Raw genomic sequence first — 26,753 nt, 5'->3', positions numbered from 1 at the left:
GACCTCCCACCAATCAGGGCACAGCAGACGTGTCCTCCAGGAGAGACGGGACAGGAGACAGGAGACGTTTTGATCCTTTAGCCAACTCTAAAGACGCTTCTAGAGGAAAACTGCTGTCCCATTGCTTTGGGAAGTTCTTGTTTCACTGGCAGATTATTTAACTTATAACAAGACATTTTTCCCATAAGTGAAATAATCAGCCAGTGGAACTAGAACTGGTTGCTAGGTGACGGGCTGTGCTTGGCTGGCGTTGCTAGGTAACGACAGAGTTCCAGTTTATTGAGGACTGTACTGTTGTCATCAACATTAAGGGATTATTGACTTAAAACGAGCTCCTACATCTTGCTGAAAAGTTAATTTAAAGTTTGTTTTGTATCTAGAAACCAGACCACATGTGTCAAACTCAAGGCCCGGGGGCCAGATCTGGCCCGTCTTAGCTTTTTATGTGGCCCTTTAGATTCCAAATTACATCAATAAGTCCCTCCAGTTTATCCAACAAATCCACAGAACTCACTCAGAATTCATACAAAATCAACAGATTACAAAAATCTTTTTCTGACTTTTACTGTAAATTGTTTTTCAAAAACATCATATATTAGCACAAATATCCTAAAAAATCTTTATAAATATTTCTAAATTATCACCACAAAATCTGTGATTTTGTTTGCAAAAAGAACATAAAAACAATCCTGGATGGATTAATCAGTGTGAAAAGATGTTCAGTATCATTTAATTTTAAGAAACACTTATTGAAAGCTAAAACTGCTATTAATTGATATTTTAACAGCTGAATGTATTTTTATCAATACATTCTGGCAAAACTGGCCCTTTGAGGAGATTCAGATTTTGATGTGGCCCAAATTGGAAATGAGTTTGACAGTCCTGAACTAAAAAAAATATTTGCTAAGATTTTGTGGTTTTGCAGTGTTCTGACTAGAAATAGTAAGACTTCATTCTGGTCACATGACTCTACGACTACATTTTTGTAACATTATGACTTTATTTGCCTCGAAAATCTTAGCTTGGGCCTTATGTTTCATTGTAGAGTTGACTTGAATTCAAAGTCTACAAAAATCAAAGCTGTAAAAAATGTTTGTTGAACAAGATGGCGGCCTTGAGCGCGCTGACATCACTCCGAACGAAGTCAAATCCAAGAGATGGACTGTTGAAAAAAATCCAGACACCTCAAAACTTACATCTCACTAATAGTTTTTATCAATAGAATCGATTATATGTTGTCTGTTATTGTAAGCAAATATGTTTCTCTAAGCAACAACATCAGATCTAAACAGGAAATGAGACAAACACCCAGATTTTTCTGCCACTCTAGACAAATAGAAAAGCCTACATCTGGTTTTATGAGAGTCCGGCTGTCTGAACGTCCCGGAAGCCCAACATGTCCTCAGGACCAAACAATTTCCAAATCTAAACAAAACAGCAAACCTTAAATATTGGCCTGAATGATTCATTTCCTGCTGCACCAACAGTGACCCCATGAACCGGCCGCCATCTTGGACACTGCACAGTGAGACTGGAGGCTGCTGTTCTGGTATCATATGGCTGCAAGGTGAGTCAACAAAGCTCTGACATCAGATAGATATTAATCTGGTTTAGGTATGTAGAGGAAGCTACGCTCACTTTAAGCTCAGAAAATCTAAAACATAATCCCTTCTATAATCTGTGAATGTTGAAGTTCTGCATCTAAAAACAACATGAACGTGTTAAATTTAATCAACTCAATTGCAGCTATTTAAAAAGTTTTACATATTTTTCTTATTAAATCCTAAATGACACACAGATAAATCCTAAATATGTGCAGATGTTTGACATTTAAACGGAGACTTGATTTTCATTCAACTCTACATTTAAAATGTACATATTGAGCAAAATTTCATTTCAAGGCTCCAACAATAATAAAACATAAATGAATAAGTAATAATAAAAAGTATTAATATGAATATATACAATAAAACCATTAATAGGAGTTTAGTAGATAAATTTGGATGCGTTTCCTGTTTCTCAAACAGATTTACTGCAAGGTTTTCCAAATAAAACATGCTGAGCTCGGTGTTGGTGTCACTAACACAGCCATCCAAGCTGCACACACTGAGTTATTACTCGAAAAAACAAAATTTTACCAAGTCATTTTGGTCTAGTTTATAGTGCAAATATCTTAGCACACATGAAATAAGACAAATTAACTTAGAAGTAACTTTTTAGCAAGATATAGAAGCTTGTTTTAAGTAAATAATTCTTTAATATTGACGAAAACGTTCCAGTTCCGGAGGCAGATTTTTCACTTATAACAAGACATTTTCCCCAGTGAAATAACCTGACAAAGGAACTGGAACTGTTTCATCAATAGCAAGGAATTATTTACTTAAATCAAGCTTTTATCTGGCTAAAAAAATCACTTGTAAGTTAGTTTTGTCTCGATTCAAATGGGCTAAGAAACTAGGCCAAAAATATTTGGTAAGATTTTGTTTTTTTGCAGTTTACTCCTGGATCAGTGAACATTTTTTCCATTATTTTATCAATAATAGCCCCAATACTCCATTGTACAAACCTCAAAGAAAACAAAAATAATTGGTATAGAGCAGAAAAAGTCTGATTCTTCCACAAACACATGATCTTAGAACTACAGCAGCATGGCCGCTGATCTTCCCTCTTCAGAAAACTGGTAAAGACCTAAGATACGTCACCACTTCTCTTTAAAAAGGAACGTATTTACAAATGTGCGCCGAGTGTCTGAAACGTGTTTGTGTGTTCTGCTAATTTGCCGGGAAATGTTTGCTCTGCCACCCTGGCAGTTCTCACGCTCCACCCGACCTCCCACAAACTCTCACACAAACTCACAAGAAGAAACGGGGGGTGGGGGAAAAAAAACAAACAGTTTCTTACCTGGACGGAGTGGGTCGATGTTGGGGGACGGCCGGTGCAGGGAGGCAGGGGGAGAAAACAGAGGGAGAAAAGCTCGATTAGTGTTGGAGTTCAGCACCAGCAGCCTCTCTGGCTGAGAGTTAAGCTGCTCTCTCTTGTTCAGCCCAAACAGGTTGATGCCGGCAGTTCGCCTTTACAAATCCGCCAGGCACTCGTCTCACCGAGTTCGCCTCCTTTTCACAGACTCGCTTTCTTATCAGAAAAGAGCTCCACATTAAGCTCTTTGCCTCTGAATCCTTCAGTGCTGCTTTTGTTGCGCTGTTACTCCCCCGACAATCATTTCACCTTCTCATTTTCTCCTCTTATCTGCTGCCGGACTCATAACCCCTATTTTCCCGGCGCTCGCCCAGGCTGTTATTTTCTCCTCTGTTAGCACTTGTACCGCAGAAAGTGAAACACTGCCTGAGGAGAGCTGGTGGAAATGAGTAAAACCAGCAGAGTCGACTCAACGCAGCACCTGAGATTTTGATTCCCTTCCTGCAAACGTCTAAAGAAGCACATTTTCGACTCCTACTGGTTCCCCCTCAAGGATCGGGAAGCCTGCAGGTTAAACAGGAGGATGGGTTTGGATTAGGCCGGATGGAAAGCAGAGCATGGTTTGGGGAGATAAGCTAAAACGTCTGAGTTGGCAACCTGGGAAATATGTTTTTCTAAATGTTTTTTTTAGTTAAATCTGTTTTCCCACTTAGTTCGTTCCATCCTTCCCTAAGCAGCGCGGAGCAGAGCCACATGCTCCATAGCAATTCCACTATTGCCAATAATCGGATTTCAGTTCGATGTAAACTGGAGGAGAGGTTTGCATTCTACAGGTCAAGGGTTTATACAACTTCTTGGGTTCATCCAACTGGCCAAATATATCATTTTCATGCAGTGTGTGAATGCATGTTGGATGAAATACATTAATCTACTATGAGCTGCATGCAAGTGATATTTAGGATTGCAATATTGTAGGACTGATGTTAGTGACGGCTGCAGCTGTAGCTCCACATATTTACTCAAGTTTTATAGCAAAGAGCATGAAATGATCCACTTTCTTTGGTTTCATTATGAGACCAAGTGTGTAACATTTACACTGTGGTTGAAATGACTAATCAGATCAATCATGATTAATCAATTATTGAAATAACAGTAACTAATTTAATCATCGCTTAATCATTGACTGGAGAATAGACTAAAAAATGCCATTTGCTGGGAAAAAAATCACAAGGAGAAATGCCTTTAAAAGTAACAAAAATAAAATAAAATCTTGAAACTAATATAGGATGGAATCGATTAATCAATTGTTGCAATAATCTAATAGTAACTAATTAAATGGCGTATGCAGGCTCAAAAAGAAAAGCAATTTGCTTAAAAAACAGCATTTGTAGAGCAGCAAATAAGACAAAACTGCAGAAAATATTTATACATTCTGCATTTAAGATACAAACACATTTGTCTGTAAAAATGTTTCAGCCAAATGTGAAATGTTTTGTTTTAAAGTTCCAACAGGTGTGAAGGGAACTGCAGTAATTCAGAGACACGGTAAAACATTTGAGAACCAGACAGGTGTATGACAAAACTTACTTAACCAATCCTTCCTGTTAAAAATTTAAAAACGGATTTTAGGATATTTTCACACCTAGTATTCCTGGAGAATCGGTTCGATTTGGGACCAAAGCTGCAACATTCGTTACATTTCCAGATGTTTCTGTTTGCTTTCACTCTACACTGTCAATCAAACCAAACCTTTTGAAAAACCTGTTCCCCTCCTCGCCTGTGGTGGCACTGCACCAAGAACCACTGAAGAAAACAACATGAAAACCTCTGAAGAAGACAAGGGTGCAGCTTCCTTCTTCACAAAATTTAAACAAATATGGAGTAGTGTCAGATTTTAGCGGTTGTAGGATTTCTCTATTGTTGTTGATTAAAGACCAGAAACAATTTATCCTGCTAAACTCAAGTTTGTTTTGGTTGATACCCACAATGCCTTGCGCTGTACTCCACTTCCTGCTTTTTGATCGGTCTCTGGTCCACTCGGCGTTCAAACCACGCCAGAGTTCACTTCAACCAAACCGAAACCTGGGTTTTCAGGAGGAGATTTTTGTTTTGATTTAGATTCCAATTGCGCATTCACACCTTCACAAATGAACTAGAGTTAAAAGTGGAATAAACAGCAATCCTTAACTTCAGCCAAGTTTTATTACAAGTCCAGATACTTTTTCTTTTTTTGTCTTTTAAACTTCCAGTCAGCGCTCCAGAAGCCAATCCTTCCTTACTGTAAATAATCCTGATTCCTGAATGACGCTAGCACTGCCACCCTTTTCCTGAAGCAGCCTGATCCTACCAATTACTGTAAGCAGAGAACACCAAACATCAGCCCTCAGTCTGGGAGTCCTTTTAAAGCCAGCCAGGCAGCCGTTCAGTCAGACATCCAGTCAGCCGTTCACACGGCCTGCGGCGAAGGGAAAGTTTGCTGCGGTTAAAACAGGAAGAGAGCGAGCGAGCTGCTGATGAGGCGAACGCGGCCTCGACTGGCTCGGAGCGAAGCCATCAGATGACTGGCAGCAGGAGCAGCAGAGGAGACGCAGCGATTTTGATCCTGCGGTAGCCCAGAGGGCCGCGACTGTGGGCGTGTGTGTGTGTGTGTGTGTTCTTACACACCGTGTGCATTTGGAGCACAACTGTTGACACAAAAGCTTGTGTTGCATTTTCACAGGAAAACAATGAGGAATTTGCCTAAAGAGGAAAACGAATGTTCAACTAATTAGTAAGATCGCTTTGAAAACGAGAGAGGAAAAAAAGGGGAGGTCTTCAACGAAACTCACCAGTTTCTAAACAGAGAAACTAACGGTTATTTATTATCTGATTATTCTGACGATTAATCGATTAATCGCATAAAAAGACTTGGCACATTCTGCAGAGTTTACAGAATACATTGAAATATGTCAAATAAACAATTAATTCCTTTTTTAAAAAAAGAAAATAAACATTTTATTTCCTAAAATTCAATAAAAGATACTTCTTTTAGTGGACGCTTGATTATTTGTAGCAAATGATGAACCTGCAGCTAAAAAAAAAAAAGCTTTTAGCATTAATATGTGAAAAGCTCTGTGCTTTATGCTCAATTTATCAATACAGTGTAGCTAATCTGTCAATTACATTTGGATTAACTAATAACAACAGGAGAGGAAAAGGTGCTTAATGTTTTATTTTATTTTACTTGCAGAATATGAACTGGGTAAAGTTTTGGGTAGAAAATATTTACAAATAAAGTTTTTTATGATGTTAAATGAAGAATCTCTCTATTTTTTTGGTATATTTTAAACTTAATTACCGACGTGAATGTGTTATTCTTTAAGCAAATTGCCTTTTTTAAGTCTGTATACTCCAGTTAACGATTCATAGATTTCTAAATTAGTTGATGATTATTTCAATAATCGAATAATCACGATTAATCGTTTCAGCCTTGATAAAAACCAGAGCTTTCATAAATAAAACACACTTCTGTACACATGGCTGCATTGAACACTTTACCTTCAGTAAGTCTCTTTTCCCTTTGAGGCTCTGTTAAAAGCTGTGCCACCGTCTTCAGGGCGCATGATTGGAAAACGCCTGGCCATTAAACATCAGCTTAACATGCAGGGAATATATCAGATGTGCCAAAGCCAAACGGAGGTCTAATGGGACCCTTAATAGTCCTGCTGTTTGTGAAATATGCATGTGCTGTGTTTATTATGCTGTTTATGACGAAGGTGAGGAGGAGAGCCAGAGTCCTGAGCGGGGAAATCCTCTGAACTGGGGTTAGTGTGAAGCAGAACAGGACGGATCATGATTGGAAAACAAATAAAGGTCACAGTGCCGCCTGGAAAGGTCTCAGTTATCAGCAGGTTTTGTGTCGGAGCGCGAGAAAAACAACAAAAAAAAGCAAACGGGTTGATAGTGATCAGGTCCAGGCGTGACTCCTCCACCCCAACCTTTGGGTGTTTTGACATTTTGAGCGAATGTGAGCGCGGCAGTCATCCTCTGCAGCCGTACTCCACAGCGGTCTCCATGGCAGCGCCGGCTGCCGTCTCCCACAACCAGCCCTGACATTTTGTCTTCTTCTCGGCGTGAAGCGAGCGCGTCTGTTCCAGAGCTGATGTGCCGCTGTGTGCTTCCTTCCACCCACCGCTTTCCTTTAGATAAAGTAACCAAACCTGCGCGCGCTCAGGTGTCAGAGCGGCAGAGGCAGTCCTGCGTGGGCTGCAGAGCGAGAGGGAGGAAAGTCACAGAGGAAGCCATCAGCTGAGATTCCCAGACCAGGGAGCCGCGTTAATAAGCTGCAAACACAAACGACTCAGAGCAAGCAGAAGGCCGAGTTTCCACAAAAACAGCTGCACTGATACAAGCCTGGTTGTTTTATGTTTTTATTTTAAACGACCAGAGGAGCAAGAAACTGAACGGTTCATGGACATCAATGTCGTCTCTACAAAGACGTGTGGAGGAAGCTGAACTGACAGTTACAGGGTGAAGCTGGGTGCTTTTTAATATTTAAACTGGTAAAATACTCCAAATTGTTGAAGAAAGTGAAAAGCAAATTTTAAAAGTCAAAGGAAATGTACAAATTTTAACTGAATGGAGTGATTTCTGTATCATTTAACAGATAAAATAAACAGAAAATGGAAACCATTTCATAAGAGAGAAGAGTAGTAGTGGACTCTGACCTGAACCCTCAGAGCCACATAAAGACAGTTGCAAAGTCGGCCTTCTGTCACCTGAAGGACATTTCCAGGATGAGAGGATTAATGTCTCAACAAGATCTAGAAACTCATCCATGTGTTTATCTTTAGGCGCATCGATTACTGCAACCGTATCTTCACAGTTCTGCCCAAGAAATCAATTCTTGTATTCTTGTGTTTTATGATGCAAAGCACTTTGAACTTCCTTGTTCCTGAAAATGTGCTACATAAATAAAATAACTTTACCTTAAACATCAAGACCACTGGTATTTAAAGTCATATCTGATCAGGAAATCTAAATATTCACCTTGTTGCTTTCAAACGTTTATCCCAAAAGCAACATCTCAAGCTCTAAGGTTCTCTAATAAAATGTTGAAGTTTATGACAGAAAGGGCAGAAGTTAAGAATTTAAGTGATATTAACTTCATTTATCATCGATCTGCTTCCGTTTTTAAGCGTTTCCTGATGTCTACGTGACTCAAAGGTGTCTGTTCTGCATAGATCGCTGTTGGTGATAAGCTGAACGGCAGCTGCCAGCGTTCTGAGCATCGTCATGTTTACATCCGGAACAGGAAACCCAAACATCTCATATCAGTCGAACCCACTAAAGATCGAACAGAAGAAACCAGGAGGGAAAACGCTCAGTGATAACTGAAAGCTTCAGATTATGAAGATTCTTGTTAAAACTGAACCGAAGCTGAAACATACGGGGCTACGTTGCAGTGATATGTTTTATATTTTCTCTTTCTGAAACCCATTAGAAAGGTCCATTAGGGGCTCCATAATGTTCTGGCCTGGAGGTTTCCAAGAAGCAGAGCGACTGTCAAACACAGACATCAGGAGACAGATGGGCTGATAATGTGCTGCCAGGTTCAGATCAACATTTACTGCTACATTATATCAAACGTAGGAAGTTCAAGCAACTCTGCCCTGTTTTACACCTGGACAGTTCAAGTGTTGGGTTTTATTTACGCTACGCCCTGATTTCTGCCGAGATCTGCATCATGCTAATTAACCAGACTTCCTTTTTAGTTTGCACACATGAGTTTAAACTTTATTACATTTTAAAGGAGAACACAAACAAACTGTTCCCAGAAATGAAGAAGCTGGGTTTGCACTTCTCACAAGCTCCTGTACTGTATTTCCTCTGCGTGGAAGCAGGTGCTCAGCTTTTCACAAACGGCAGCTTCCTCTGACATCTGTGGGAAACACCACAAGGTTTTCTGAACAGGTGAAAGAGCATGGAGAACGAGAAGCTGAAGGAAAGTTACGAAGACCAGTAATCACAGGCTGGAACGATTAATCGGATTAATCATGACTAATCACAATTACTCGTGATTAATTGTTAACTGGAGCGTACAGAATCCAAAAAAAGGCCATTTATTGAACATATTTAGAGAAGTAATTAAGCCAAAACTGTACAACGAAGTACACATGCTGCATTTAAGATAAATACAAATATTAAATGGCAGTTTTCTATAGCATTGCATTTTAAGTGAGAAAATAAAACAATTTTTATTGAAAAAAGGATTTTCTTCATATTCATTGTTAAATGTATTTGTAATACTGTGTAAAAAAGATTTACATGGTTAAATGAATGATTTTTTCCATCTGATTAATCGCCAGAATGATTGATAGAGTTATTCATCCATTACTAAAACAATAGTTGCAGAGGCACCAACCCTCACTTGTTTTGTCCTTCTTTGGACTTGATTTGATCATCTAATTTATTCCCTGTAGTTGTTAAATTTCTCTCTGTTTTATATTTGTACAAGAAGTGCTGCATAAACAAAGTTTGATCAATTGATTCCAGAGTTTTCAAGACTGCAAACAACTGAGTGGATAAATCTTTCACGCAATTTGATAGGGAATAAAGTCTAGAAATACAACTATTTTTCCATATTCTGTGTCCTTTCTGCACTGGAGATCATTTTAAACAGCTGCTGCGTTTCCATTGTAAATGTGCATAAAACTTTGTCGATAACTCAAAAATGTAAAAAAAACCACCAACTTTGCAACTGTTGTTTTGCAACTTTGCTTCCATTAAAGAAGAATCACAATTAAAATCACATGTGAATACGTTTGTCCGCCATCATCCTAATACCTCTTCCTGTCGTCTTCTTCATCGTTTCTGCCAGTAGCAACATCCGGTTGTTGATCACATGACTCGTGACGCAAAAAAGTGTTTCGTTTGCAGTTTTGAGAAATACACCTAATTCCAAAAAATTACATCCTCCTAGCACAAAACGTTTAATCAAAATTGCCGCGTTTCCATTAAACACATTTATTTTTGTAATTCCAATTTGAGCAATTATATGATCAACGAAAACGCAGCTGATGACCTGAACTCTGTGCGCTGCAATGTGATGCTTAAAAAGCAAACCAACTCTTTTTGGTTGGTTTGAATTGGTTAAACTAGATCCGGCTCCAAAACAAACAACCAAAACACACACATCAGCGTGATGTGTGTGAGTTAATGACTTCAGCCGTGTGCCTTCACTTCCTTGGTACACCTCATTTACTGTTCAGGGAACGCAACACCCCCAAAACAGGAAGCCAAGTTGGTCACTTCCTGTGGTTTCATCCAATCAGACGCTTCCTCTGTGCTTGGGTTTATCCCAGTGTTTGTGCCTCCCACTGAGTGTTTGTGTGGGTTTGCAGCATCCTGCGAGATCAGCCGGGGAACGCCACAGAGAGGTTGGGAGTTGCTATAAAAACATCAAACGGTAGCTGCAGACGAGCAGCCTGAGCATTTCAGAGTCGCCCCTGCCTCAGGAGTGGGTGTGGGCGTGTGTGTGTGTGTGTGTCTCGGCTGTCAGTCCGAAAACACGCAGCGAGGCGCCTGGGCTGGCTAATGTTTCCACGCAGCAGAGCCTGGTGTCCATTAAGCTGCTGGAGACGACCTGACCTGGACAGAAGCGGCTGCTGAATAAATAAATAAGTCAAACAGACACCCTTCTTCCTCGGCGTGTGTGGGTGTGGGGGTGTGTGTGTGTGTGTGATGATTATCGATGTAGACATTTTCTATGCATGGACAAGTGCCTGCCAGGCTAAAATCGATGCACATGCAAAGGTTAGGACAGAGCAGTATGGAGTGTGTCTGCATGATCGCTCTCACCGTTTAACGTGCGTCTAACGCATATATGATCAGTTTACAGTGTGTGTGTGGGTGTGTGTGTGTTGTTGTTTCTAGTGGGTTGGTATTAATGAAGCATCTCTCTCTGAGGAGCTCAGTCAGTACAACAGGCCCAGATGTGATTAATAAGCTCCTTTCTCTGCTTCTGAAAGCGTGCGTTTGGATTTTTTTATTGTTGGATGAAGACGATGCAATGTTTTACGTCTGCTTTTTACTGCAACCATCAAAAGACCAATTCTATGTACTTCCCAGAAAAACACATTTAAAATATTTATTTAGGTTATTACACACAAGTAGGGCTGCAACTAATGATTATTCAAGTAATCATTTAATCGATTATTCTGATGATTGAAAAAAATGCCGCATGTTTTGAAAGGCTTATGTCTTTTTCCATACAATATAAAGATGCAAATAAATAACTCAATTTTGTTTGCTTCCCAGAAAAACACATTTAAAATATTATAAACAAGTAACAATTATTTCAGTAATCGATTAATCGATCATTCTGGCGATTAATCAGATTTTACAGTTTTTTCCATAAAAGATCCAAGTATTTGAAACAATATAAAAGAAAATAAACATTTTGTTGGCTAAAATCCAATACTATAGCATTTCTTTAGTAAATCTGAACCAGGTGAAGCTAAAACTTCACGACTTAAGGAGTACCTGTATCTGAAAAAAAAAACAAACAGTTTTTATGTCAGATACAAAATAAAATATTTTTTGTACAGCTCTGCATTAATTACAGCTCTGAATATGTTGGGTTTATTTCAGAAAATGGCCTTCAGTTAACTAGAGTTAATGATTAATTGCTTTCTAAATTAAGTTGATTATCTAAATAACTGATTAATCACGATTAATCGTTTCTTCCCCAACTATCAGAAAGTGTAAAATCCTTTTAGACAAGTTTTATGAGCACGTTTCTTCCCTACAAACAGTTGAAGCTGCTGCAAAAAGCCAAATGGTTTAAACACGACCAACAAGCAACGGCACAAAGCTAAGCGCATCCATTTTCCACCACAAGCCAGATAAGGCACAGTGGGGTGTGTGAAATGTGTTTTTGCTTAAATAGGTGGCCATTAATGTTGCTGTATTATCTCCTGAGCTTCTCGCCGCCCTGCTGATCATCCATCTTCATTTCCCCAGGTGCCAGAGCTCGCGTGCGTGCGTGTGGAGAATAAATGATCGAGAGAAGAAGAAGAAGGAGGGAGGGAAGATTTGGAAAACGTGCAGCTCTTTACGGCCGTCCACGCCCAACAGTCAAACAGATCCATTACAAACCTGGCAATGACGACCTTCCATACATTCTTACAACTTCTGATTTACTCAGCTGCCTCTTTTCTCCTGTGATGAGATTGGATGTTGAACATGGCTGGTTTGCAACACGCTTATCTTTAGCACCTAATTCATTCCCATATGCCAGGACATTAACTCCCTCCGACATGAAGCGCCTCGCTGGCCTCTCATCCCGCAACTTATCAAACCTAAGAGACGACGAGAGCAGGATCACACTCTGGATCACTGATCCCAGCAGATAAATGGATCCATCTAAAAATATATTTATGTAAAGAAAAGCAAGGAGAAGCAAAACGGATGAGGCGAAACGTCTCCAAGGCAGATATTTGCATACGTTGTGTAAAAAGACGATCATTTTCTCGCTGTGCAAACCAGACTGAACTTCTCCGGTTCTGATCAACAGAATTTTTTATTTTGCTAAATGTCACAACGATAAACAGAAATATTTTCATTACTTTTTTCACAGTTGGAAATTTACATACATTTCCTTAAATAAGTCAATCAAGTTTATTCATATAGCACATGTCAGCAACGAGGCAGTTCAAATTGCTTTGTTGCAGTCAACCAGTAAACATTACATTCTGTAAAGTGCCGTTGTTAAGCTTTAAAATGTTGGTGAATGTTTAATTTATTGCGGTTCTGAACAGGTGGGTGTTTAGACTCAGTGTTTCTTTAGTATTTGGTAAAATCGCTGTAGGATTCGGGTCAAACATTTTGAATTTTCTTCAACAACCTTTTCTCCATTGTTTGCTGGGTTATGGGCCCATTCCTTCAAACAGACTTGATGTAACCAAGTCAGGAACAAACTTCCAGAAAACTGCAAAACGGCTGAAACACTGAGCTACTTCCTATGAAAGCTAAAAACAAAACTGCTTTTGAACCACAATAAATGAATTATTGACCAACATATTTGATACTTATTGATGATTTTGATGATTGCACTCAACAAAATGTAAAGTTTAGTTTCTCATGATGTTTTTATGATGTGAAGCTCTTTGAACAGCCTTCCTGCTGAAATGTGCAACACCTATAAACTGGATTGATTGATATTTAGAGTCATTGTCCAAGTGAAAGGTCCATTTCTGTCCAAGTCCTATTTTCAGTCACTGAAGAAGTTGGATAATGGACAAATATTTTTATTTCAGTTCATTTAGACCTGAAATAAAGTAAATATTTAAGTAAATATGCTTTACTTAAAAAGTAAAGCATATTTTCAATCAGTATTCTTCCTTTTTGGATTGTTTTGGCTTCTTCATCTCTGAGTGGCTCTTCAGGCTCTTCATAAATTACTCTTAAGAGCGTCTTAAGAGCGTTTTTGTTTTTGTATTCTGGTGGATTTGACTCTTTTTTTTTTTTAATCACGAGAACCAGTGTTCTTCCCGAACAGCATGAACCAAACCTGTGGAGGTCCACAGGTTTGGACCTCCACAGGTGAGAAATTTCATTTCTCATCAATGTTTTCAGATTTTTAATGAGGTCACACAAGGAAGCAGGATGTTTGATGTGATGTCTTAAAAATATCTCCTTCTGTTAATTCTCCTGTTGTGAATTAAGCGAATCAGAAACTTAGAAAGTGAATCAAGTGTGCAAATATCTTACACTTGAAACAGGACAAAACTAACTTACCAGTAACTTTTCCACAACATATTGGAGTTTGTTTTAAGGAAAGAAAAACCTTCGATATTAATTTGAAAAGTTCTAGTTCCATTTTTCCTGATTATGAGTGAATAAAAGCAATTATTTTACCGTGTCGCTGAAATGCAAATCATTTTGAAAACTCCAATTGCACCAAATGTGAAAAGTTTAGTCTATTTAAAGTCAGAAAAAAAGAGGTTTTGTAAATGTTTGGTTTCAAGTACAAACTGAAGAGAACCAAGAGATAAAAATCAAATGCACGCAGCCTAAAGCACTTTCTTTAAAGGCCTCTTCATATAAGTTGGGAAAGAGGCTTTCTGGCAACAAAGATTTCCACTTTCCATTTCCTCATCAAACGCCATCCGTCTCTGTGCTTTCCCAGGCCTGTGAGAATAATTGGGCCAAGTCAGGAGTAGTTTACACAGTCTGAACTTGTTAATGCATGCATGAGTGAAACCTCAAGCTTCCTGCTGCACATCAAAGTAATTATCTTCGTATAATTGCCCTTCCGAGTTAAGATAAATAGCTGCGATTGTTGGAAATGATCAGACCTCAGCGCAGCGTTTGTTGCCTTTTAAAAACGTTCGTTTATGTGAAATGGAGCTTTGTTGTGTTTGTTTGCTGACGTTTGGTAGATGAGTAGGTGTACAGAAATGTTGTGGACTAACAGTCAGTGAGTAGAGTCATGCTGTGCAAACTCGGAGCGCAGTTCACCCATGAGAACATCGTTAAGGAAAGCAAAGAGCCGGACAGCAGGAGCAGCATATGGTCTGTCCCGGCTGGCTGACTTTAGCCTCTAGATCCAAATCCACAACAACTGTTTCGGTTTTAGAAAGCGTTCTTACTGAAGGTTATTTCACGAGTAAATCCAACAATCACCCCAACTTTGCAAAAGCCTCGTAACTGTTGTGCAATTTTGGATCAACATTTTCTACAAATTCAACCATTTTTCAATGCAAACATCCCTGAAACGCAAAGAGTCAACAGAGTAAAGCAACATTGACGTCAACATTTAAATTGGGAGTTGCTAAAACCCAGTTTAAACTTTATGCCCTGGCCTAAAGTTATCAGTATTTCTAACTGATGTCAACCCCAGGTTAGAGTTAAATCAACAACAGCAACTTAAACGTGAATAAATCTCTCTTTCAGTTATTTTTAGATGGTGCGCTTTGCTTTCAAACTGCACTTGTAAAGTGGACCAAAACTTTTGAAAAACCAGTTCCCCTCCTTGCCTGTGGTGGTGCTGCACCAGGAAACACAGACAGAAACGACAAGTAAGTCTGTCATAATAAGCAATACACCAATTAATCGCATGATAAACAAAAACGATGTTTGTTTCTTGTGTATCGTTCAAACAAAAGGATTCAATCTGGTGATTTGGTCTCAAGCAGCCTATTTCTGAAAGGCAATTTTGTTTACAAAGGCAAATTTTATTTGTTGTTTTGTTTATTTTGGTTGCCTAAGTTCCAATGTTAAATATATGTAAAAAAAAAAAGTTACTTGATCTTTGTACTTGTATTATTATGCCATTTTTATATTACTTGAAAACTGTCTTGAAACGACAATATTATCATTTATCGCAATAACATCTGGGACAATTTATCGTCCAGCAAAATGTATTGCATCAAGACAACTTCCTTCTTTACGAAATGTGAAAAAAAAATGAAGTGGCGTCAGATTTTAGAGGCTGTAGGATTTCTTTTGTAAAAATACTATGATCCATTTCCAGCATGTGCCAGACTCACGCGTTTGTTTTGGTTGCATTTACCCAGAATGCTTTGCACTCTGGTAAATAAGCATTGCGCTGCTACTTCCTGCTTTTGGAGCGCTTGGCATTCATAAATGAATTCAAACTGCACCAGAGTTCACTTCAGCCGAACCGAGACTGAGGTTTTTAGGTGGACCAGCGTTCGCTTTTTTGGAATTCCCACTTTCTAGACAAACGAACTGGAGTTTGATTGAAGCGGACTAAACATGTCTGGTGTGACTTCACCCATAAATACTCTGTTGAAACAAGTGAGAAAACTGATACTGGAAGCTGATCCTGACACGAGGCGCCTTTCATTTAAGTTACAGCTCCACCAGAGCTGTATGGACTTGGTACATTTCATTACGATACACATTTGTTTGCTGATCCTGCATCAGCAAAAAAAATAAAAATTATGAGACAGCCCGTCAGGGTGTGTGCACAATCCTCCAGGACCGAGTGACATTCTCCCACATTGATGTACTGCTGCTTTAGCCCGGCACAGTGAGCCATCAATCTTCATAAATCATTCAGTCTCTCCCACTCTGCCCTACACACAAACACACACACACACACACACCCCCACACACACCCACGCTTCGGTTCTGGTCTCGTTCCTCATTTTCTTATGCAGGCCTTCAGCATCTCTGCAGAGTAATGCAACCACAAGGCAGGAAAAAATGATAAAGGAGAAATGGGAACCAGATTTTTGAGACTTTCAGCTCCCTGGAGCTGCACCTCCCTAATTAGGCCCCTCACTGAAAATAACCCAAACATGTTTTTAGTTGAATTAAAGAAATAAATGTCAGATATTGGAAATAGATTGAGAGATTAGAGCTGACATTTTAAATTCTTGCGCGCCATCAAGACCTCTCCAGTAATAAAAATAAATCCTTTGTTACACATAAAGAGCTGTGCATTAAGCCAGTTTTAAGGGGAGCCTGGTGCTGGAATGAGCTGCCAATTACAGCAAAGAGAACGCAGCACGCTGCAGAAAAATCATAAAAAAGCATCACATAAGAAGGCTTCAGCACCGAGGAACTTGGAAATCCGTGCTGGTCTCTGCCTGATACTTTAAAGCTGAAGCTATCACAGGGTGGATTACAAGCATGTGAGCTCCCTGATAGCCTGTTATCTGCTGCCTCAGCTTTCTCTCTGACTTGTTTCCCTACACTCATTCTGTTCACGCTACGTTCTCACCTCAACTTGCACAGGAAACCATTAAAGCTCTGAGACGAGTCACTTTTTTAAAGATTTCAGGGAATATCTTCAATTTGAGATTCTGAGATGATGTAGGCAGGACATTTGACTTCACCTGGGACATGCAGCCCAACATTCAGCCCATGTGCTGGAATAAGTAGAGCTAATCATGATTAATTGTGATTAATCGTTAACTGGAATTTACCAAAAAAAGAGGTCATTTAGCTTCAACTGGGACATCTAGAACAGCATTCAGCTCTTGTATTGAAATATCTTGGGCAGAAACGATTAATCGTGAATAATTGTGATTAATTGATTTTTGAAATAATAATCAACTACTTTAGTAACTGATTAATCATAAACAGGAGGTCATAGACAAAAAAAAAAGAGGATATTTGCTGAAAAACACCATATTTAGAGCGGAAATTTAGCCAAAATGTTCCATATATATATATATATATATATATATATATATATATATATATATATATATACTGCTCAAAAAAATAAAGGGAACACTTTAAGTGTTAAACACCTGTTTAAGTGTTCCCTTTATTTTTTTGAGCAGTGTATATACACTGTATATATATACACTATATATATATACATACTGATAGCATTTCAGATAAAAACATTGATGTCTATAACTATGTTTTAGCCAAAAACTCAGGAAAAAAAGTTTTAGCTTCAGATTTATGCTGAATGTTGTTACTGCATTTTCACTTGAAATTATGATTCTCTTATTAAAAAAAGGAAATTATTTGATTATATTCATCTTATGTTTTATAGCAGGTGGTTTAATCAGATCAATTATTGAAATCATTATCAACTAATTCAGTAATGGATTAATCGTTATACAGAATCAAAAAAGAACTTTTGCTGGAAAAACACGGGTTGAAACACGTGAAATGATCGTCTAATTAAGTAATAGACTAATTGTTAACTGGAGAATATTGACACAGAAAATGGCCTTTTGCTTAAAAAAATAGATGAAAGTGAACAATTTGATCAATCATGATAAAATTTATTGGTAAAAAAGGCCTTTTGCTGAAAAACAACTAGGGCTTAAACAAATAATCAGATTAATCTGATTAATCATGATTAATCAATTATTGACAATTAATATTTGCTGGGAAAAAAACATATTTAGAGCAGTAAGTGAGCCACAACTACACATTCTGCATTGGCGATAAAAACACTTTTATCTGTAAATATGCTTTAGCCAAAACTCCCCAAGTGGCCTAGTTTTATCTTTACCCGGTTCAGATTTACTAAAGGAATGCCGTGTTCCCGCCTTTCAGGCTATAAAATGTTTATTTTCTTATTTAAAAATAGAAATCAAATTATTTGTTTATATTCATCTTTTTATGCAAAACATTCTGTAGAATGTGTAAATTTTTCCATACGATTAATCGGCAGAGTAACTGATAGAATATTTGATCACTGAGGTAACCAGCTCTAGAAATAACCTGGCGGCGCCTTGATCTCCAGGGAGCGGCTTCGTTTGCTCTGATTCTGACCGCAGAGGAATGCTGGAATGCCTCCTGCTCGGGGTCGGCAGCCATTCCCAACCTGATTCCGACCTTTGCCACGATGAAAAGGGACAGAGGGGGGTTGTAGCAGCAGCCTCCACCTGCTCCCCCTCTGATCCATCGACCTCGGCACGAACAAGCTCTCGCTCTCATTCCCGTCTCCGTCCAGGACCGGCTTCAAACACAGCCGGCCCATCGCTGCGGCCACGATCTGCGGTGGAGGGTAAACACGCGGCCCGTCGACGCGCACCGAGCCGTCCGCTCCAGTGAGGCGAGAGACAAACACGCTGAGCACAGACGAACAGCAGCTGGGCTTCCACTGGTTTATTTAGGGATGAAAGCCTCAGCAAAACAAGCTGGATGCTGTGGGAACGTGAGCAAGCAGCTATTCATAACCGCTACAACCCACAAGTAGAAACATTATAGCCTCTGATGTCATCTGGAGCAGCTTTCACATTTATTTAAAGCCGCTTAACTTCTTTAACATTTGAACAAGCACAAACTGAATGTATGTTATTGGGATTTTAAGTGAAAGTTCAACACAACGTTAGGCGATACGGGTGAAAAACTTATTACGTTTCATATCAGACAATACCAATAATTATTGATTCGTTTTTTGTTACTGCCAAACTCACTCCATGCTGCTTCGTTTTTATTTTTAAAACAGTTTGAGGAACGGCGGCAAAACCTTAAACTGCTGCTGCGCAAGTTCCTCAAGTTGCTACTAGGTAACCACATTATTCAAGTTGTTGCTAGGTAACCAAAGTGCGAGTGGGTTGCTAGGTAACCAGAGAGCGAGTGAGTCACTTGATTCCACCAACATTGCTTGTGAGAGGTTGAGCGACTGAAGTATTTCCTCTGCCTACATCTCCCAGAATGCCGTGCGGTTCTGGATTGGAGTTCAGTGAATGTTCTATGTATTGAATATTCTATTAGAATGCATTACCTATTGATATTGATCAAGTGCCTATCGCAATATATAATGTTATTGACTTAATTTGATCAATTAATCAATTTTTTTGGTTTTGGAGATTTAACTTTTGGAAAACTGGGATCCTCTTTTAACCAATGGATTCCTTGCATTTCCATGGTTCACAGTGATGTGCTTATGTATCCTATATTCATCAAATGTTGTCGTAACTCAAATCATCCAAGTATCTGGGCAGTAATGGTAGAAGTCAGTCTTGCAACATGTCTGAAAAGGCCTCTGACTGAAGATTGGTGCTGTATGACAATTTAATGACTAACATGACATGCTAACAGATCAATATACGGGCAGCAGAGATGATTTTCCACAGTAACATGACCTGGATGACATCATCAGGTGTTAGAAAGCACTCTTTAAATTTCTCTGTGGCCGTCTGATTAGAAAGCAATGCAGAGACATGTTGGAGTTTCAGATATGATGGATGGAAGAGGTGGTTTGAAGTTCCTCCTTTATTATTCTTCTGGGATTTGGGGTCATAGTTCAGGAATTACTTCAGTTTTTGGTCCCAAAAGTAAAAAAGTAAGAGAGAAAAAAAATCCTGTTATTCCAAAACCAGAGGGAATAAAAGCAAAAATATGAACAAAGTCTACAAGAAGAACAGATCAGGAGTAACGTAACAGAGCTACTCCAACATGCTGCACTGCAAAAACGCAAAATCTTACCAAGTATTTTTGGTTTAGTTTCTAGATACACTTGGGGGAAAAAAAGACAAAACTAACTTAAATGTAACTTTTCCACAAAGGAGCTTGTTTTAAGCCAATAATTCCTTAATATTGATAATAAAATTGCGAGTTCCACTGGCAGATTTTTCCCCCCACTTATTTCAAAATCAAGGGGCACTGCACCGTTACCTAGCAACACCAGCCAAGCCCAGTCCATCACCTAGCAACCAAGACATTTTCCCATGTTTTAAGTGAAATAATCTACCGTTGGAACTAGAACTTTTTCATCACTATTAATTAATCAGTGACTTAAAACAAACTCCTGTTTCTTGTGTAAAAGTTACATGTAAGTTAGTTTTGTCTTATTTCAAGTACTAAGATATTTAAACTAGAAACTAAACAAAACGATTATGTGTTTTTGCAACCCTAGCATATAAAAATATGCTGTAGCTTGTGGTCGTAATGCTATGTAAAATGAGAAATTTAAACGGGTGTCTGCACCGCTCCAAGGTTCTGCTTAGCCGGTTCCCATGTGAATGACTCTGGAAAAATCTGCATCATTACATCATCTGGCCTGCTCTAACCTCAGCCGTTTGGCATGAGCGCGCGGACGGGAGTGCCAGCATAAAGAGAAATTGGAAGCGTTTTTTAAAATAAACGCAGCGGAGCAGTAAAACGTCGAATGACTAATCGGTGTGGAGGGTTAAGCTGAGCAGCCTGGAGCCCGGCTGCAGTCAGACTGACCACAGTCAGGGCGCTAATTCATGGACGGATTATACACACAGAGTAAATCATAATAATAATAATAATAATAATAATAAAAAGAAGATGGCAGGTAGTATCCAGTAGTTGCTAGTAGTAACTAATATCTAATTTTCATCAGGTGGTAGATGAAAATTTGGGTGGGTAACCATACATTTTTCTGTACGATAAATTGTCCCAGAAGTTATTGCAATAAACAATAATATTATTGTTTTTTAAGACCCTTGTCAAGTAATATATTGGTGTGGAAATGCAGTAGCACATTCTCAAAGATCCATAAACTTTAAATTCAACACTGGACTGGAAGACATTTTAACAAAAACAATAAAAACAACAAATAAAATGAATTACGAAGTTTCTCTGAACAGAATCTGAACAAAACTTATTTTTCTACCAAAAAATAAGTAGAAAACTTCTACCAAAGTTTTTTCTACTTTAGTAGAAGGACTTTGGCTACAACATAAAGTATTTGTCTTTAACTCACCAAGCTTTTTGCTTTTCCTGAAAGGTCCAGGTCTCAAAAGCAAACTTTATAGCAAATGGAAATGACTGAGCTCGTTTTAATTTATCATGCGATTAATTGATTTATTTCTTATTGCTCCAACAAGTCCAACATTTTCACTTCAGGTATTGAGTGAAAATACCTGCAGTTTGGGTGATTAGTATCGAACCAAAGGAGGCGATTCTGTTCTCATAGGAACACCAGAAAACAGAGCAGCAGCTGGGGATAAATACGAGGCATTCCCTCATCGCCCCTCCGGCTCCCATTTCTGCCGACAGAACGGAAACAGAGGGGAAGTCTTAAAAAAAATAGAACAAAAATAAAAAAAGGAGCAGGAGGAAAATTATAGATCGCTTCGTCACTGTCTGCTTATGTCATGAAACCCGAGCGGCTTCATGAAATTAGCTGCCACGGTTCGCTGCACCTCGACGTTGAGGCATGTGGGAGGTTTTTGTGCAGGTGTGTCACTGCAAAAAAAAAAAAAAAAAAACTAAAGAAGAAGAAGCAGCAGCTGAGATTATGGAGGAAGGATAAGAGTGAGAGGGAAGGATGGGAGACTTCCTGGAGTTGCTGGTGTGGTCTTAGAGCGCCTTAGCCCTGCGTTCGCTCCCACCGCCGATCAAAGGTAGAGAAGTGGCTCTGCTCTCAGCGGCATTAAGTCAGGCTAAGCCCAGACGGAGGCCTTACAAATGCTCACACAAATAAAGCTGGTTGGGATTAGGCAGACAATGAGCGGCCCACAGTGATGCTCGCAGTAAAACAGGAACACAGGCGAAGGGCGTGCAGGACATAGAAGATGCGCTTCAGCTGAACTGCGTAAAGTGTGGCTGATTTAATTAGCTGCTGTAATGAAAACTGTTGGTCGTTTTTATGTTTTGTTTGACTGTTTCATCCGAGGGGAGACAGTTAAAGGGGAGGGCCGTCTCTGAAGAGTGTGTGGGGGCAAAAAGAAGCTTAAAATGCCTTCATTGAGCATTGCAGGTTGTTCATATATTAGATGAAAGCAGTTAAAATGTACAGGTGAAAATATCACAAGAAATGATAAACGATGCGATAGATGCCCACTCATATTTAAATAAAAAATATTTTTCCAATAGGAAATACTGGCTACAACTCAAAGTATTTGTCTTTAACTCACCAGGCTTTTTGTGTTTCCTGTAAGCAAACTTTGTTGCATCCAAATCTGCCTTTACTAACCTTGGTTAAATACAGGAAGCATTCTCAGAAAATCCTGTTTTTATTGCTCAAAATTGACCAAATCGTTTCCCTTTTTCTTTCCTAGTTCAGACCTTAATAAATTTAAAAACTGGATGCCTTTTCTAATGAGGCAAAGCCGTATTTTGTGAAGACCTTGTGAAGATGCTGCCAAACACCGGGGAGCGTTTCATTATTCACAGTGAAAGGAGTCCAGTACAAACCTGGACTGAATGGCCGCTCAGTAAGGAAGAAGCCAGTTCTCCAAAAGCAACGTAAAAAAAACAGATTAGAGTTTAAAATGTTCTCTGGAACAAAGATATTTGGTTTTGGAGACAAGAACAAGTGCTTTAGTCACTACAGTAAATTTCTTTGGCCACAATGTTAACATTTGGGGACAAAAAAATGGAAATTTCTAAATATCATCCAGTAAGTTAAAGCCTGGGCATAAACATGTGCGCCAGTGGAAAATGTCCCAATCATGTCAACAGATCAGTTACAAAGTGGATGAGATCAACAAAGTCAAGGTTTTGGAGTGTTTCATAGAAAAGTTGTGGACAGAAAACTAATTTTGCTAATCTTTAATAACCTTAAACAGGAAAAGTTTAGCTTGACTTAATGGCAAACAATGAAACAAACGCCTTTTTCATAGAGACATGATAAATGTCTATGAAGATGACGGCCTTCTGGGTCAGAAAGTTCAGTGTTTTCAACGTTTAACATGATAATTTGGTAAATCTGAACAGCTAGATAAAATCATGGAGTTTTAATGAAAGGGGAAGGAAAAAATAAATGGCTAAATGCATCTGCAACATAATTAACAAAATGCTGTGGCGTTGGAGCTTTGGTGCCCACAATCGTTTAATCTTTTATTAAATGCTGTGGGTTCTTGCCAACTTTCTGATGTCATAAAATCTAAAGAGCTCAAAATGAATAGAAATGGTTTTCAGTGTAAAGAGAAGCAACAACCGAACAGATCTCTGGAGCAGATCAGATGTTCGACAGCAGGAAGTACGCACGGTGGCGTCTAAAGCTGCAGCACGTAACGCTTAGAAAAAAAATCTTTTTTTCCAAATTTGTTGAAACTGTCAATATATCATGACAGTTTATGAGACAGAAAATCTGTGAAAAAAATCAAGCTCTTCTGCCTGTGCGCGCTAACTACAAAGAACCAATCAGAGGCAGGAGGCGGGTCTTAGCGCTGTTAATCACTCTCAGCGACAAACTTCTACCCATTGCTGTCTGCTAATGCTACAGCTAGGAGAGACTGTACTGAATGCTAAAACTAGTTAAATGGTTTTCCTATAACAGTAAGTTGTTTCTCTTAGACTTATCAGCAAGTACATGAGGTTGATTGACAGTGCTAAGACCCGCCTCCTGGCTCTAACTGGTTATTTTTCATCGAGAGCAGCGCATTTCTTCAGCCAGCAATAGTAGCTCATGTAGATCGTGGAGGAAATTCATCTTTTCATGGATTAACTGTCTGCACTGCAAAAACATAAAATCTTATCAAGTTTTTTTGTCTAGTTTCTACTGCAAATATCTTAGCAAACTTGAAATAAGACAAAACTCTCAAGTAACTTTTTTAGCAAGATTTTAAAGCTTGTTTTAAGTAAATAATTCCTTAATATTGATGAAACAGTATTAGTTCTATTAGCAGATTATTTAACTTATAACAAGACATTTTCCCCATGTTATAAGTTAATCTATGTGCCAAAAGAATAACTTTTTCATCAACATTTTTGATGTTTTAAATTGTCTTATTTCAAGTGTATTAAGATGTTTGCACTAGAAACTAGACAAAAAATACCTGGTACGGTTTGGTGTTTTTGCAGTGCAATATTATACTGTCACAAAATGGTGACAGTTTCAACAAAAAAAGCAAAAAAAACAACAACAAAACAATAATTTTTTAATAAAAGATACAAACTGCTGCTTCCACGCTACCAACAAACACGTCGTAAAATGTGATGCTACATTTCAAACATTCCTGGGAAGGAAAAAAAGCCTCCCGTCTGACTGATGGCCAGACGGCCAGATTTAAAGTTGCTTTTTTAGCCTTGCCAGGTGATAAACCAAACAACTCATTTTGAAACTGCTTTACGAGTCTCAGAGGGCAGACTGAATGAGAACGCAAAGGGACATAAAACACAAACAAAAGGGTGTCAGGTTGACTTAAAGGTGCGTCTGGTTTCACCGGACTGTCGGCCTCTGGACCGGACCCCCACCCTCTGCACGGAAACACCGCGTCAGGACCAATACACAAATACAGACAGAGATTACAAAACATCCAGACATCACCAGTAAACAGCAGTAAATATCGATGTGATGAAAAGGCGAGGCTCCACAGATTCAGAGACAGAAGGAAAGGATGGATGGATAAAAAGAGAGAGAGAGTTCAGGAGGGGAACATGTGGGGATCAAAGCGGGATTTCAGACTCAATCTGTAGTTAGACTGTTTGGGAGCTGGTTGCTGTCAGCACGCATGAGAATAAACGCAGACGAATGAGACGCAGATTTACATACCGGCGCTCACACTTCAGAGTAAATATGGACAGGCAGCATCACAGAGGAGAACAAAAATACATCCATCACTTCACTGTATTTTATGTTCAGCTCCAAACATTACTGCTCCACTTCCAAATGCTAAATATAGTGGGCTTTTATCCGAGTGCCTGACTTTGCAGTGCACTTATTTTCAACTGCGCGGCCCGCTGGGAGAAACATCCCAATAACACGAGGCTTTTCCTAACTTACACTTTGTTACAAAAAGGCAGGAAGTTGTTGGACGAAACTGCAGTGTCCCATTTTCCAAACTAACTGAAGGAAACAACTAGAGTTGAAACGATTATTCGAATTAATCGTGATTAATCGACTGTTGAAATAATTGTCAACTAATTAATCTGCTGATTAATCGCTAACTTGAGTATAAAGACTTTAAAAATGGCCAATGGTTGACAGAACAGAGCAGTAATTATGCAAAACTGTACAAAAATGTCACTGACATTTTGCTCTTATTTTGATTAAGTCCATGTAACAACGTTTTGTTGAAAGCAAAACTGGCCTAATTTATTCAATAATCTTTAGCTTTGTATTAGTATAATTTACTAGATATGAGTATTGTATTTACATTTGCTTAAAAATGTTGTTTTTTTCCCCAGTAAATTTTACTCCTCAGTTTTTTCAGTGTAGTTTTCTGAAATTTGGGCCAAAATTTATCCAGACAGAACTGGATCAACTAACTCGGGTTTATTGATCGGCCTTCTCATCATCTCTTGATAAAATATGGAAGATATTTCTTCCATAATGTTCCCTCCTTTTGTCGCCTTCTGTTCTGTGAAGTACACCCCCACTGCATGATGCTGCCACCACTATACATCACAGTTGGGATTAGGACGACTATGATTGAAGGAATTTAATTTAAAAAGGCCTTTTTGACAGAGTTATGGCTCCTTCCTCTCTGAGCAGCTTTTCAGGTCAGATTAAACTTGTTCCGCTGTAAAAGTGTCTATTTGTCCAGCGTTGGCCACAATCTTTAGCCTTTATTCTGTGTCTGAACATTTCACATCTAAACATGTTTACATCTGGAGCTCTCAACCCGTCTCCCTCAGTATGATTGCCGGACATTCAAGTTTTACATTTACATGTAATTTATTAGGTAATCGAACGTTGCATCATCTGGCATCTAAAAACTGACATCCAATTTCTTTAGGTTTTTCCTAACAGCAAAACTTCTTAAAAAGCAATAAGACATGAGAATAAAGTCTTTTTTTTACGGCTGTTCTTTTTTGTATTATTCATCTTTTAAGGCATCAATATTTGATTAACTCTAGCCAGATAAATACAGCCTTCAAAATGTTTAAGAAACGCCGCATTGCTCTGTTTGAGCTCAGAGATCCAGTCATTCCAACAATCTGTTTGCAAGGCTAAAAAGGGTTAAGATGACCTGCAGTCCTGGCTGATAATATCAGTTTTTATTGATATAATAACCCAGATAACTTCAGGGTAATATAAACTGTAAACACTGCACTGTTTTACCAGCTGACAGCACACTTTAGCTTCAGAGCTAGAAAATCTGTGGCTAAGAGCAGAAATTGATAATATGTTGAGGGTTTATTGCCACGGCTTCTTTAGACCCGTTTATATAAAAATACCGTTCAGAACAACTTCAGGCGGCTTCGGTTGCTTTTCAGAAAGCTTGTGCTGAATAATTGGCCCAGTCAATAGTGACTTAAAGACAATCTGCATATAAAGTAGCGCATTAAGAGCAACACACAACAGATTCCCAATGTAAGTGCAAAATGGTGGCGTTTATGGGTGGATCGCTCACCAGCCCAGGACCTGAAGTGAATCCCGCTAACTGAAGTGTATTTTTGTAAGATAAATATTTTTGTTGTGTGCTTGCATCTCCGACACCCACACATACAATCAATGTGAAAGCCGACACTTCCAACCCCGCCTG

At 38.8% G+C, this 26,753-nt stretch overlaps 1 protein-coding gene and 1 long non-coding RNA gene across 2 annotated transcripts in view; both read right to left on the bottom strand.

Annotated features, from left to right (window-relative positions):
* LOC116731796 (exostosin-1b) overlaps positions 1-26,753 on the bottom strand; it is a 155,902-nt gene that overhangs the window by 89,936 nt on the left and 39,213 nt on the right. The window lies entirely within an intron of this gene.
* LOC116731799 (uncharacterized) lies at positions 7,312-19,672 on the bottom strand. The gene is made up of 2 exons (XR_004341633.1): positions 18,121-19,672; positions 7,312-8,836 (listed from the first exon to the last, which is right to left on the bottom strand). It is a non-coding gene; the product is annotated as an uncharacterized LOC116731799 (long non-coding RNA).

Source organism: Xiphophorus hellerii, chromosome 13 (genome assembly GCF_003331165.1).
Source record: "Xiphophorus hellerii strain 12219 chromosome 13, Xiphophorus_hellerii-4.1, whole genome shotgun sequence".
NCBI classification, from domain to species: Eukaryota; Metazoa; Chordata; class Actinopteri; order Cyprinodontiformes; family Poeciliidae; genus Xiphophorus; species Xiphophorus hellerii.
This window is presented reverse-complemented; position numbering and strand designations above follow the sequence as displayed.